This window comes from Saccopteryx bilineata, chromosome 7, assembly GCF_036850765.1.
Source record: "Saccopteryx bilineata isolate mSacBil1 chromosome 7, mSacBil1_pri_phased_curated, whole genome shotgun sequence".
Taxonomy (NCBI): domain Eukaryota; kingdom Metazoa; phylum Chordata; class Mammalia; order Chiroptera; family Emballonuridae; genus Saccopteryx; species Saccopteryx bilineata.
The window spans coordinates 81,334,224-81,343,215 of record NC_089496.1 but is presented as its reverse complement, the minus strand read 5'-3'; the positions used below and the strand labels follow the sequence as shown (position 1 = coordinate 81,343,215).

At 40.7% G+C, this 8,992-nt stretch overlaps 1 non-coding gene across 1 annotated transcript; it reads right to left on the bottom strand.

Moving 5' to 3' along the window:
- Positions 1-708: 708 nt before the first annotated feature.
- LOC136311331 (U6 spliceosomal RNA) lies at positions 709-815 on the bottom strand. The gene has a single exon (XR_010726733.1). It is a non-coding gene; the product is annotated as a U6 spliceosomal RNA (small nuclear RNA).
- Between the last annotated feature and the right edge of the window lie 8,177 nt (positions 816-8,992).

Below are 8,992 nucleotides of genomic sequence, written 5' to 3'. Positions count from 1 at the left end.
AAGTATTTTAAATAAGGTACACTGGAATGCTGAAGTTGCCAGTTCACAAAACCCTGGGCTTGCCCAGATCAAGGCACATACAAGAAGGAACTACAATGGGTTGATGCTTCCCACTCCTCCCACCTCCCTTTCTCTCTCTCTCTTTCCACTCTCTAAAATCAATAAATAAAATCTTAAAAAAAAATCAGCTACAATAACTGAAAATTCAGAATCCCATCTATATAACTGCAACTTGAGACTATGCACATGAGGACAAAAATGGTCCACTGGATCAGTTTTACGCTTTGAACAAGCCATTGTCAAAATCTCAGCATGACCGGATTTATCTGATCTTGTTTGGTTCTTTCTTTTAAAATTACTTTTTAGTTCTAAGAAATTAATGCTCAATATTTAACAATAAGCTCTGAGCTCCTATAGCATACCAGTTTTGGGCAACTCAATAATCAGTTATGGCACCCATGGGACACTTTTCTCCCCCATCTTTGTTAAGTTCCTCTGATGCATTCTTTCAATATTGGTTTAGGTGTACCGCATAGTGGTTACACACTCATCTACTTGACAAAGTGTTCCCCCTGATATTTCCAGTACCCACCTGGCACCATACAGAGTTACCGCAATATTACTGACCATATTCTCTATGCTGTACTTTACATCCTCATGACTGGTTTGTAACTACCGCTTTGTACTGCTTAACCCCTTCACCTCTTTAAAAATGTGGAGCCCTTCATGAATTTGTGTGTCATCTATGCAGAGGGGCCATGCTAATTTTCTCTGTATTGTTTCAGTTTTGGTATATGTGCTGCAAAAGTGAGCACTGGGACACTTTTCTCCTGATATAACACTAACGCAGCCTGTTTTCCTACTTTACATTGTACCTAAAAGGAAGGTGGGACAAATGATGAAAGGCCAAAAATGGGAGGGAAAAAGGAATCAGAGGGACCCTCCTCTCATATTCCTTTATTGACTCAGCATTTTTAGAATAGAATCTCCAAGTGTAATAGGGTTCTTTCATAGATGTTGAAGTATAAATGTTATTATGCTCATCTTTTTTTCTTTTCCAAGATTTTACTTTATTTTTTAAAAAGTAGCCCACAAGTCTGGTTTTATGTGCCTTTCGAGGTTCTCTGCAATTTTCCCTTTCACAGCTGTTAAATAGCTTTTCTCTCCAATATTTTTTCCTGCATCATGATTTTTTATGGAAGCAAATATAGTAAGCATTTTAAAGTCTTACTAGTTGTGGCAATAAAATAATGGAACTTAAAAAAAAAATCCAACCAACTGCATTTATTTCTTAGGAAATCACACTAATTCTGATGAGGATGCCATTGCTCAAAATGTTTTAATTGTCTGCAGCACAAAATTATGAGGTTTTGAATGCAAATGAGTTAGGTTTCCCTGTAGTACTTTATATTTTTAAAAATTAAATATCGAACCTCTGATATAAAGTAAAGAGCAATGAATTTGGAATCAGAAGATCTGGATTCAAATCCAGCTTCTGTAACTACTAGTTTATAACTCTGCATATTCCTTGCTTTTTCTCAACCTCAGTTTTCTCCTCTACAATTTGAGAATAAAAGTACTTTCATCAGGGGCTGTCCTGAAGATGATATGAAACAGGGCATTATTACAACACCTTCTGAAATGAAACTCACTGTCCAAATGTAAGTTGTTATTGCCCCGCTTGATTAGAATTGAATGGGCTTGGTTCTTTCCAAAATTCAGATGTAACCCCTGAAAGCATAATGCTCTATTATGGAGAAAGTATTCAAAAGAACGTGGTAGAGACGCAGACACCTCAGGCTGGTTTGTTGAACCCAGATGAGAACGCAGCTGGTATACAGAGAAATATAGTCTGTATTCAAGTCCTCCTTACTCTCTAGGTACATAGCATCTCATTTCTCCCCAATCCTCTGCTATCTAGCACCCACTCCACTGGATGAAAGTAGGAACTGCTGGCTAAATTCAGAGCATTTGTGAAAATGAAATCTGAAAGAATTGTGGCTGGGCTTTCGACAAGACCTTTATCCTTTCTCTCACACCGATCAGCCTGGGCCAGCCAGCCATCCTTGTTTTAAATGGCCGACTCTAGGTCGATTGCTATCCTTGCCGTTTTAAGTTAGACTCGATCTGAGGGTCATGACCACAAATTCCACAGTTGAGCACAGGGCATAAGCAGGATGTTCTGTACAGTCTGAGACTACAAGTGAGAAATTAAGCCCTAACCCAGCCAAGACACAGTAACTGACACTGCTAAGCAGATCCCCATCATCCCACCCCCAACCCACTCAGTCACATGAATGAAATGTTTAGCCAGGTTACTCCAAGTTTCTTGCTGTAAAACTAATTCTTTGTGGTCTGCTGGAGCAATTACTGAAGTCTGTCTTCTTTCTGCAACACTCCTTTCAAATCTAAAAGTATTCTCTCTTTTCATTTTGCATATTAATCAAAAAATAAAATAAAACAAATGCAATCACTTAGGTATTCCAACAATGTTTACCGCATCAAGGCTACAAAATAGAACATTTTTGTATCTGTATTTTGCATCATTGTATTTTGTATCTGTATCTGTATTTTGCATTCTGTATCACTTTTTTTCTTTTGGTTTTAAAAGTGTGCTTTGTTTATAAGAAAATAAGTGGCTCGCCTGACCAGGCGGTGGCACAGTGGATAGAGCGTCAGACTGGGATGCAGAGGACCCGGGTTCGGGACCCCGAGGTCGCCAGCTTGAGTGCAGGCTCATCTGGTTTGAGGAAAAGCCCACCAGCTTGAACCCAAGGTCGCTGGCTCCAGCAAGGGGTTACTCGGTCTGATGAAGGCCCGCGGTCAAGGCACATATGAGAAAGCAATCAATGAACAACTAAGGTGTTGCAACGCGCAATGAAAAACTAATGATCGATGCTTCTCATCTCTCTCCGTTCCTGTCTGTCTGTTCCTATCTATCCCTCTCTCTGACTCACTCTCTGTCTCTGTAAAAAATAAATAAATTAAAAAAAAAAGTTATATATAAAAAAAAAAAAAAAAAAGAAAATAAGTGGCTCAGTGGACAAAGCATTATCCCAGAGCACCAAGGTCATGCGTTTGACCCGTGGTTAGGGCACATATGAGAAGCAATCAATGAGTGAACAGCTAAATGGAACAGTTAAGTGGAACAATGAGTTATGCTTCTTTCTCTCTTTCTTCCTTTCTCTTTCTCAAATCACGGAGGGGGGGTGTGTGGAGGGGATCACTGAAAATAAGTAAGGAAAACTGCTTAACAGTTTGAAAGGAAAAAAACCTCACTGTGTCTGTAAAGTTTTCGTTTATGGTGACATGTTGCCCTTCATCATAACCTTATTAACGAAGATTTTACTGTAAGCACCCTCTCAGGATTCTGCTGTCTGCCACTGCAGGGTTTTGTAGTGAGTACAAGGAGAGTACTTCTATAAAGTTTGCCTTTATAAAAAAAAAAGGGCAAACACAAATCTAGTAATATTTGAAATGGTTTACAAGATACAACTGTTCCAGTGATAGAGTAGACACGATGAATACCCTGACCCAAGATTTGGTAATCCTTAGTTAGAGCCACTACAGATTATTAAAAACACATACATAAACAGCCTCAGCTAATTTTTTAGGAATTCCTTCAGGTGAAGGAATCCTAATGTGATTCTTTTGTTAATATTCTGTAACCATCAACTTAAAAACGGAATATTTGGCATCTGAAGGTAAATTGAAGCAGCAGAACAAATGTTCAAATGCTCTCATCTAGGAGTAATCAGTATCTCAGACCCGTTTTGTGAAGCAGGGGTCCCCAAACTTTTTTCACAGGGGGCCAGTTCACTGTCCCTCAGACCGTTGGAGGGCCAGACTATAAAAAAAACTATGAACAAATCCCTATGCACACTGCACATATCTTATTTTAAAGTAAAAAATCAAAACGGGAACAAATACAATATTTAAAATAAAGAACAAGTAAATTTAAATCAACAAACTGACCAGTATTTCAATGGGAACTATGCTCCTCTCACTGACCACCAATGAAAGAGGTGCCCCTTCCGGAAGTGCGGCAGGGGCCAGATAAATGGCCTCAGGGGGCCGCATGTGGCCCGCGGGCCGTAGTTTGGGGACCCCTGTTGTAAAGCATTCAGTTATAGATTTCCTTATTTTCTGTTGCTGCCTGAAAGCATTTGCAAAACATGTACAATTGCTTATAGTCACTTAGTCCCAGTTTCTCAAACAGAACCTTTGAGGTCTTAGTATTAATGTTAAAATTGGGAAATATTTAAATAATGTTGAGGTTAAACACCCCCCTCCCATAGAGACTTAATATCCTTCCCAGAGAAAATTTTAAAAATACATATTTCTAATTTTAGAAGTAATTCAGGTTCACTTTTTTTTTTCAGAGTCAGAGAGAGGGATAGACAGGGACAGATAGACAGGAATGGAGAGAGATGAGAAGCATCAATCATCAGTTTTTTGGCCCTGGCCGGTTGGCTCAGCGGTAGAGCTTCGGCCTGGCGTGCAGGGGACCTGGTTCGATTCCCGGCCAGGGCACATAGGAGAAGCGCCCATTTGCTTCTCCACCCCCACCCCCTCCTTCCTCTCTGTCTCTCTCTTCCCCTTCCGCAGCCAAGGCTCCATTGGAGCAAGGATGGCCCGGGCGCTGGGGATGGCGCCTTGGCCTCTGCCCCAGGCGCTAGAGTGGCTCTGGTCGCGACAGAGTGATGCCCCGGAGGGGCAGAGCATCGCCCCCTGGTGGGCAGAGCGTGGCCCCTGGTGGGTGTGCCGGGTGAATCCCGGTCGGGCGCATGCGGGAGTCTGTCTGACTGTCTCTCCCCGTTTCCAGCTTCAGAAAAATACAAAAAAAAAAAAAATCATCAGTTTTTTGTTGTGACACCTTAGTTGTTCACTGATTGCTTTCTCATATGTGCCTTGACTGGGGGGGAGGGGACTACAGCAGACCAAGTAATCCCTTGCTGGAGCCAGCGACCTTGGGTCCAAGCTGGTGAGCTTTGCTCAAACCAGATGACCCCGCGCTCAAGCTGGTGACCTCAGGGTCTCAGACCTGTGTCCTCCACATCCCAGTCTGACTCTATTCACTGCGCCACTGCCTGGTGAGGCCAGGTTCCCTTTTGAAAAATATAAAATGGAACCCCTGGCCAGCTGGCTCAGTAGATAGAGTATTGGCCTGGCATGTGAATGTCCTGGGTTCAATTCCCAGTCAGGGCACATAGGAGAAGCAACTATCTGCTTCTCTTCCCCCTCCTCTTCCCCTTCTCTGCCTCTTCCCCTCCCGCAGCCAGTGACTTGACTAGTATGAGCACCAGCCTCATGCGCTAAAAATAGCTCAGTTGATTCGAACATTGGCCCTACACAAGGGTTGCCAGGTGGATCCTGGTCAAGGCACATGTGGGAGTCTGTCTCACTATCTCCCCTACTCTCACTTAAAAAAAGAAAAAAGAAAAAAGAAAGAAGAAAGAAAGAAAGAAAGAAAGAAAAGGAAAATGTAAAATGAAGATTTTAAAATGAAAAAAATATTCTACTATAGTCCCACGACCAAAAGAACAACTTAACATTTTGTTGTATACACTTTGAGAAATATTGTTTCAAATGAAAACATATTTATTGAGTGTTTAATATATGCCTAGGACTGTTTCAGGTGCTGAGAGAAAAAGCGATGAATGAGGCATGATCCTTGCCCCTAAAGACTCACAAAGAAAGCATTAGAGTAATTGAGGAAGAGCTAATTCACTGGTAGAGGGTTAGTGGACATTTGATAGTTCTCCATGTTTTGACTATATATGGTTTTAAGTCTAATTGAAAACAGTTCCGTCCTATCTACATCAAAGTATACTACAACCTTGTTGAATCAGCTGCAATTTCATTTTAAGTTACTGCCTTTAGTGTCTTGTTCTTTTGGTCCTAATTATTATAAATAGATTTCATGGTATCCAGACATGTTCATCAGTTTGGGTTGTTACATACTGACACTTCTAAAGAAACATCCATCCCTTATTGTGGTTTAGATGTCAGTTCCTTGAGATGTACATAGGTGGTATGTAGAGAAATAATTTCATGGCCAATAATGTTTAGGAAATTCTGGGTTAAACAACCATACAAAATAAAATATCACTTTTTTTGAAAGGTGGTCAACCTAAACATGGAAACTGAAACAATAGATTCTAGAGGAAAACATTTTCATGACCTTGGGGCTAGACAAAGATTTTTTTAGCAGGACCATCAAAAAATTGACAAATTCAACTTCAAAAAAACTAAAAACATTAATCAAAAGACACGTGTTTTTTGTTTAAATTAAAATGAAAAGGCAATTTACAAACTGGAAGAAAATATTCACAATTCAATAGGAAAAAGCACTCATATCCAAAAAATGTTAAGAACTCCTACAAATCAATAATTAAAAGATAAACAATTAAAAAAGGCAAAACTAAAAAAGCTTAGGCAAAGACTTGAAAGAGTATTTCACAACAGAAAATAGATGTAAGCCGTGGCCAGGAATTTTAGTTGGTTAGAGCGTTGTCTCAATACACAAAGGTTGACGGTTCAATCCCGCTCAGGGCACACACAGAAACAGATTGATGTTTCTGTCAGTCAGTCTGTCTGTCTGTTTCTCCCTTCCTCTTTCTGTAAAATCAATCAATAAATTTAAAAATAAGTAAATAAATGATCAGTAAGTTCATGAAAAGGTCATTAACATCATCAATCATCAAGGAAATACACATTAAAACCATACAAAAGTACCACTTCACATCAACTAAAATGACTTAAAAAAAAAAGATTTGAATACTAAACAAAGATGTGGACCAGCTGGAAAACAGATTGCCACTAAACAGATAGTTACTGACTGCAATAATTCTATTCCTAAATGGACTTCTCAGCATCTGTGTGTGTGTGTGTGTGTGTAAAACATCTGATACATAAATACATAAATAAGTACTTCCCCGACTTATTTACATATGAAATTGTTTCTTCAATGAAAATCTTGTAGCACCATGAGGAATGAAAATATATATCCAAAAGAAGACTGTATAAGAATGTTCCAAGCAGCTTTAATTATAAGAGTGAATAGAGTCAGCACATATATATAAACATCAAACATAAACTACTGGTTCACAAAACAACAGAAACTAGGCCAAGGGAAAGAAGCAAGCACAGACCAGTGCATGCTCTACAGTATACACCATTTATATAGAATACAACAGGCAAACTCAGCTATGGTGAGAGATCATTTAGAACAATGAGTGCCTCTGGGAAGAGTCTAGGGGTGACTGGAAGGGAAAGCAAGGAACTTTTTGGAGTAGTGGAATGTTCTCTATCTTACTTTGAGTGATGGTATTGTAAGTGTACACTTTTTTTGTAACTTTTATTTTGATATAATTTCAACTTATAGAAAAGTTGCAAGGTTAGTACAAGGAGTTTCTATATTCCTTTTATCCAGATCACCAACTGTTGGATGCATATATTTATTGAAACTCATTGAACTGTATGTTTAATGTCTGTGCTTTTAACTACATGCAAATTTGACCTTATGGAGGGGAAGCGAGGCTATTTTACTAAAAAAACAAATCTTCTCAGAATATATTAAATCTTCAGAAGAATGTTGTATACTTCTGTGTTACCTCCCAGATATTTTTGGTTGAAGATTTTGTTGAGTTTTGGGGGAGATTTATCGGTATCGCTTCCTACCGCGCCATTACTCTGACGTCATCTCCCCAGATATTTTTGGATGTGAAACTTAGCTCTCAAGGAAAACGTGCTGTGCCACTGAAGACTGCTGAGTGGGACCCTGTGCTCTAGGATAGCAGTTCTCAGCCCTGTCTGCACATTGGAATCAGCCCGGGAGCTTTTAAAACTCCTGCAGCCCTGGTTGTGCCCCCAACTAACTGAACTAGACTCTGTATTCACGGGTCCCAGGCATCAGCCTATTTAAAAGATTCCAGGTGATTCCGGTGTGCAGCCATGGTTGGGAGCCACCATCTTCCAGAAACAGTGCTTCTCTTTAAATTAAGCATCTGTACTTGCCCAATTGGAAAATGGCCTACATTAAATCAGCATCATAGCAAGTCCAAAGACCTGTTATCCTCACTTGGAGGGTATCACTGGAAGTAGAGGTCTTTTTTTTTACTGGCATAGTGCCTACTTGGTCGGCTCTCTGCTCTCTGGAACTCTGGATTCCAGACAATTAGACCCCTCATTCCTGCCTGCTTTGGACCAGGTGCCCATGTCTGCCTAAGGTATTTGCCCATTTTTTTTTTCCATCCCAGTTCTATACTACTAAATGGTCTGATTGGTTGCTGAGCCCTCTGCCATGTGACCAGCATCCAATGAGAATAAGGCTTTGGTCCCTTATATCCTGAACTTTGTCAAGCCATTTCCCTTCCCACTGTTTCAGACCTATCTCTGATCTCAGCCTCGTTTTTGACCACAGTCTCAAATTTGGCAGCTAATACTATTCCTTTGGCTAACAGTCCTTGGCTCCAAATGTGACAGCACCCTATGCATATATCACGGTAGTCTTCCCTACCATTTCTGGTACCAACACTATCCAACTCAAACCAGAACCCCTCTTTGGTGCCAGATAGGTCAACCTCAGCTTAAGAAAGGAAATGGGACAGTTTTCCCCACCTCAGCTAATGTCCTTGGTCTCACCTACATGAGCAGTTTGGGCTTGCCCACTCTGCCTTTGACCCGGCCTGGCCATTTTTATTCTGTTGGACGTCACAAAAAAATTGAAAGGAAACGAGAGCAAATGCTAGATGTGCATTCGACTGAAGCCATTGTATCAGGTTTCCGTGTGCTTCGGAGGGTCTGGTGTCTGCCCTGCATTCCATTCCACTGACCATGTGGTGCATTCTCGGTACAGGCGGCTGGATGAAGTGCCTATCAGAAAATACAGCTGCTCCCCCCCTCAGAACTCCAAGTGCCCTCTCCTGTCATCTGCCTTCCCTGGCTCCAGCCTGCCCCTTCTGGCCTGGGCCACGGCTTTGATCCAGGG